The 6,000-nt window shown below is 38.7% G+C and overlaps 1 protein-coding gene across 2 annotated transcripts in view; it reads right to left on the reverse strand.

Moving 5' to 3' along the window:
- LOC127425621 (chromosomal protein D1-like) overlaps positions 1 to 5,744 on the reverse strand; it is a 42,713-nt gene extending 36,969 nt beyond the window's left edge. Inside the window, exon 1 of one of the 2 annotated variants that reach the window (XR_007894641.1) lies at positions 5,199 to 5,744. The gene's annotated coding sequence lies outside the window, so the exon portion shown is untranslated. The remainder of the gene's footprint in view (positions 1 to 5,198) is intronic. The other variant, XM_051671809.1, reaches the window with a different exon arrangement.
- Between the last annotated feature and the right edge of the window lie 256 nt (positions 5,745 to 6,000).

Here is a 6,000-nt window from a genome sequence, read left to right on the forward strand (position 1 = left end):
AGGACCCGCACCAGCCGACTCCATGATAGCTTCTTCCCCCAAGCAATCAGACTTTTGAACTCTTGATCTCTCATGATCAAAATACATCAGCACTGCACTTTATTACTCTTACTCTTATATCTCACACCGGATTGTCATAAATTATATTATTATTATATTATATTCTCTCTTAACAACTTCCTATCAACCGACAGCCTGAATGTCAATACAGTACAATACAACCTACTGTACATTCTATATATACTACTATATATACTTTTTTTTTATTATTGAATAATGTGTATCATATATTGTGTGTATTGTATACTGTACAGTGTATGTTATTATTTGTATATTGTTGTGTGTAATTATGTGTATATTAGACTTTAAATTGTGCTGTGTTAACCTGATGTTATTGTAAATTGGTACTGTCTCATCACTGTCACGACTGCTATGTTGATCGGAACTGCACCCAAGAATTTTACACACCATTGTGTATATGGTTGTGTGACAATAAAAGTGATTTGATTTGATTTGATTTGAAATATGCTAAAGATTTGTTCTCAGTACATTATTTCTAGGAAGCAGGGGCATTTCTCGTGGTATCAGTCAGGAGTAAATGAAAGCCACTGAGCTATTTCACATGTTCGCATCTTCATTTATCTTCCTTAAAGAAAAAATCCAGCACAGTCCACTGGATATCCTGAGGTGTATGCAATCCATAACAGTATGGTATGTGGTTTAATTTCATACATTATAAATGAGAAATGCATGAGATGGAAAAAACAGAGGGAGGTAATGAAAGGAGGAATGAGAGAGGAAGACAGATTCTGTTGAAATATGCTACAGCTTGATCTGGACATGGGGTAAAAGATACAACTTAATGGTAGATGGAAAGATACATGAACATTTTGCAATGAGTTCTTTGAATTATTATTTCTCATGTGAATGTAAATCTAATAATTCAATTGGCTGTATTCAAGTTGTTGTTTTATTTGTTAAAACTAACAAAAGTCCATTTTTGAGCAAGTACATACAAAATTTGTGTTCAAAACCCTGTTCATGCCTTACCCCAATTCACTACGGTAAGCCTAAAATAATGATTTTTATTTTAAATGGTTGGGTTCGGATTTGGTGCGAAATCGTAGGCTTACAACATTCGTCCTTGTAAACGCAAGTCACCTGCAAAAAACAAGCCCAGTCTGTTGTATAGGGCTGGGATATCACCACGAAGATTTTGCTGGTGGTGTAAAATGAATACAAATTTAGTTTTGACGCGCTCAGATTTAAGCCCCGCCCAAATCCAGTTATTTACGAATACAGATACAGACAAACTTCTGCACTACTGCTCAAACAAAGTAGCGTACATTGAATTAAATATATCCATATGTAAATACTTTAATAAATTAGGTTACATGTACAAAGTTCTGCCAACATAGGGTGGCAATGCACGCTTCAGGTCCACTTCTATCTCACTCATCCTTCACAAGATTGCACCCACTCTCAAGTCCATCTGCCACTCTCATTGAAAATGAATTTTGAAGTAGTTTGTCATTCCACTTATTTCTCTGCCAAAAATGCATTAAGGGAAGGTATTTTAACTCCATTCTGCCCAGTTACTGACAAGTGCTATATACCATCCAACATCTTTGCATCAATTCAAATGTGTTTACCTTTTCCCGCTGCATGATTCCCGTAAGCAGCCATAGAGATATGGGTTCTGATCCAATGGAATGGTTAATAAAATATGCATTCCTGTTGACTGTATAACATCATTTACAACTTAAAACAACTCGCTTTTGGCGCCACTCTGTTGACATTGCACCCGGAAACTGGAGCTCACAATTGCCCATACGTTACACAACACTTCCAGCTTTGGCCACTGGGGGCAGTGGTTCAAATTTCGGTAAGCAAAGACTAATTTCAGCTGCACAATTTTCAACCTACTTTCACCAAATTCACAGTGAGATCAGTCTGGCTTCTATACACAGTATAAAGCTAATAGACACTGACATAAACAAACAGGGGTAAGACTGATGAAGTCCCTGACCTTGACATTGGGTCGAGACAAGGCCGACTCTCATTTACACACTGTTCTGTTACAGAAAACCATGGGAAACATTCCACCATGACTGATGAAGGAAAATTATCCATTTTATAATGGTTAAACAATAATATGGGTAAATATAAAGTGGTTAAGCCAGTCCCTAAAATTTAACAATTGTATTGTTTGATTATGTGGTTAATGACAAGAATTTGTTTAAGAGCCTCAATATGGTGCAGACCCTGCAGTTATTTTAGCTACAACGTGACTTAATAATGGAGAAAACTGCGTGTTGAGCCTATTCCTGTTAAGATGAAGGAATGTTGTGATAATGACTGTGGTTAGTTATACTTCTTAAATTATAGAGCAAAGATCTGCTTCAGCCCCGATCCATAAGTTTCAAAGTTGTTATGTAACGTTACATAACAGACAGGCGGTATGAGCAATATTTCATAACACTGGGGACCCTGACACCCTGGCATCATGTCTCCTTTGCTCTTTTCTCTAACTTCATCTCTCTTTTAATGTCGAAATCAATTACATTCTTTTGCGGAAAGTCCCCTTGATGGCCATTGATGGCTCGGTATCAAACTGAGCGTGTCATTGAGGAGCAGGTATGTTTTTTTTCTCTCCGCCTCTGTCTGTCTAGCACTAGACCCAGACAATTTCCTCATCCGAATTTTGATATCAAAGAGTCATCAAATTCACCCCTCCTCTTAGCTTGCCCTGATTACTCTCTCCCATCATTCCCCCTGGGTGATAACAGGGTCAGGCTGGGGTCATGGCACAGATGCACTGCCATCCAGATGGCAAAACCACCCTCAGGATGCTGTTCTGAAGATAATAGATTTTATATTGCTGCAGATTAATGAATATCAACAACAAGAAGCTCTTTGAAGATTAGACGTTATGAATATAAAGGCTAAGAGGAAACATCGTTTATACAAAATGAAGACACATAACTGCAACAGACAGCACTAATCTTCTTTAAAGGAATAGTTCACCCAAAAATTTACATTTTGTCATCATTTAATCATGTTGTGAAAACTTACCAAGGAGACTAGGCATGTCAACATTTTGGTCTGTTTCTAACCCAAAGCAATTGCATCACTTCAAAAGACATGAATTAAACCACTTGAGTTGTATGGATTACCTTTATGCTTTGGACCCCATTTACTTACATTGTATTGAAAAAAAAAAAAAAAAAAACATAATTTGTGTGAAATCTGCCTTTAAAATCTCCTTTTGTGTTCCACTGAAGAAAAAAAATAATATGGGTTTGGAACAACATGAGTGTGAGTATATTATGACAGAATCTTCATTTTTGGGTGAACTATCCCTTTAAAAATGTCTTTACCCATGTAACCCATTATAAGCAACATACTGTATGAACGTATCACAATGGAATCACAAATAATATTCTAACATTAAGCTGCATTATTGTTTGTTAAAGCCACTCTAAAACATCATGGTCTTAAATAGGATGATATTTTTTCAGTTAACATTAAAAAAAAACCACTGAAGAATTTGCCATTCTGTCTATTACACCAATAATGTTTTCTGATTACTAAAATCAGCACCATAATTCAAGAAGTTTAAATGCTACATTAACAAGAAGAGAGCATATTAATAACCTAGATTAGTCTTACCATCTACAGTAAGGTCACTATAAACTGTCAGTTATTAGATATATCTTACTTGGGGCACTAAACAGAATGCAGGTAAATATGCATAAAAACAACCAAAATATGTATAGTTTCCAGAACGAAATTTAAAGCACAAATGAAAACTTTCCTATGAACGCACCCTTATGAAAACCACACACACACTTTTTCTCACTACAACATGCACAACCTTCACAGGCACACACCCACACACACAAACAAGCATTACACCTACCAGCTCCAGGTGCATACATCAATCTAAACCACAGATACTCCCTCTGTAAAAATATGTGGATTAATATGACAAAAACCCAAATCTCACAAAAATCCCACCAGAACGAAACAAATGAAACATGTAGAGAGAAATAATGGTAACATTCAAAAAGGAAGCAGAGAGAAACCAAAATCACGACTCAAATCCGGAGTCGGAGACCCCCATTCTTGATCCATCAAAAGCATTCAGCTTTTTGTGCATTTTAAGTGTCTCTGATTAACGCCTCAATGCACTGGGCAACCCTTGGATTAGATGTTTACACTACCACATGTGCCATATTCCTTTAACTCAGTCGCTCTTCATTAGCATTTCCGATGATATATAACGTCCAAGCATTCGTAAAAAAAATTGTTAGATGACCATTAAATTAATACTTTTTCTAATTCAAGGATCTAGTGTACCTTTTTGCCTACTGCTAATTATACAAGTGAACTACGACACACATCACATACTTAGGCCTGAAATTTGTGGCTATTGTCTCTGATTCCCCAGAGCAAGCAGACAACCGGATGGATGGACAGTTGTAGGGATTCCCGGATGAAAGGGTGATGGACAGAGGAAGTTGGGGGCATGGGGTATAATGTAATAGGAACGCAACACAGGGAAAGAGGGCGAGCCCCACAGTTCCAAACAGTTTGCCCTCCTGCATGTTCAAGCATGCATGGAGACATTTACACACACCCACATATGCGGACACACACTGACACACAAAACACACACAGATACACATATCACATCTACCAGTGCAAACTGACACAATATTTGCACAACTGAACCAGAATTTGATCGGAAAGATTAATGGAATAGGGTTGAACAGAAAACAACCCTACGTTCTACAAATACATCACACAAATGCTTTACATATTTCCTCCGCGATACCTAAACACTGCACATCCCCAATATCAGTCCACCAAAATATCAATCAAGACCATCCAGAGCGAATTTCAGATACAAAAGAAAACACTGGTGAAGAGCAAGAGAGAACTGATAAGAACTGGAAGGAGAGAGAGAGAGAAAAGGTAATAGAAGGTTTAGGGACTTTTAACAAAATTGTGAACAAGAAATGGGAGAAACGAGTTTATACATACAATGAGAACATTAACAGAGAGTTAAAATTGATAAAAATAGTGTCAGAAAGTGAAAATGAAAGAGAAAAAGGATGGATACATTAGAAAAGGATGGGATGAAAGGTGAATAAGAAGGAAACAGAGTGTTAAAAATGGAAAGGCTTAAGTACCAGTTCGGCTCTTTTCTCCTTTCCACGTTCCTCCTTTTCCCCCTCGTTTCCCGCGATTTTGTTGATCCCATACCCAGCCATCCCTCGCTCTTTCTTTCATTCCTCCGGGTCCTTCCTCCTCTCCGCTATCCCAGTGCCAGTAACTTCATAGCGTTTCCTCCCAAACCACGTTTTCCTTTTTTTCTTTTCTTTTTTTTACCCCATCCCATCAGCCCATTTCCTACCGTTCAATCAGTGGTCTGGACTGCTTTCCATCCTCCTCGTGTGTTTGACACTTTCAATGCTGGAATTTTAGGATGGGACAGCAAATTATTTAACAAACAAAAAAACACCACAAAGGTTAAGCCAGACAGTTTGAAAATTTCATTAAAGTGCTATGGAGAGCAGACAGTGTCCAAGCACGAGACAAGTAGGAAAGGGAGCTGGTCAGGGGCCTGGTTTGTAAGGGAGGCACGCAGGAGGGGGAACCATGGAAAGGCTTTGCGTGTTTCTCCGTCCAGTAGGGAGGAACACGGATGAAGCTGCCAGGCAGGATGAGAAGAGAAGAGCTGAGTGAATTGCAACCACTGTAGAGAAGGAGAGATAGCGAGAGAAAGAGGAGACTGAGAGGGTGCATGTGCATGTGAGCGACCGCATGAGTTGGTGGGAGGGAGGGAACGACAGACAGAAAGAGAGAGAGGCTAAGGGGTTTACAGGAGGGAGGGAAGTAGGAGGAGTGAGCCATAGAGTCGGAGAGTTCAGGGGAGGGGGCCCGGAATACATTTTCTCCCCTCCGCTGTCATCTCCTGGTGTTCGATCTTCT

Source organism: Myxocyprinus asiaticus, chromosome 34 (genome assembly GCF_019703515.2).
Source record: "Myxocyprinus asiaticus isolate MX2 ecotype Aquarium Trade chromosome 34, UBuf_Myxa_2, whole genome shotgun sequence".
Lineage (NCBI taxonomy): Eukaryota > Metazoa > Chordata > Actinopteri > Cypriniformes > Catostomidae > Myxocyprinus > Myxocyprinus asiaticus.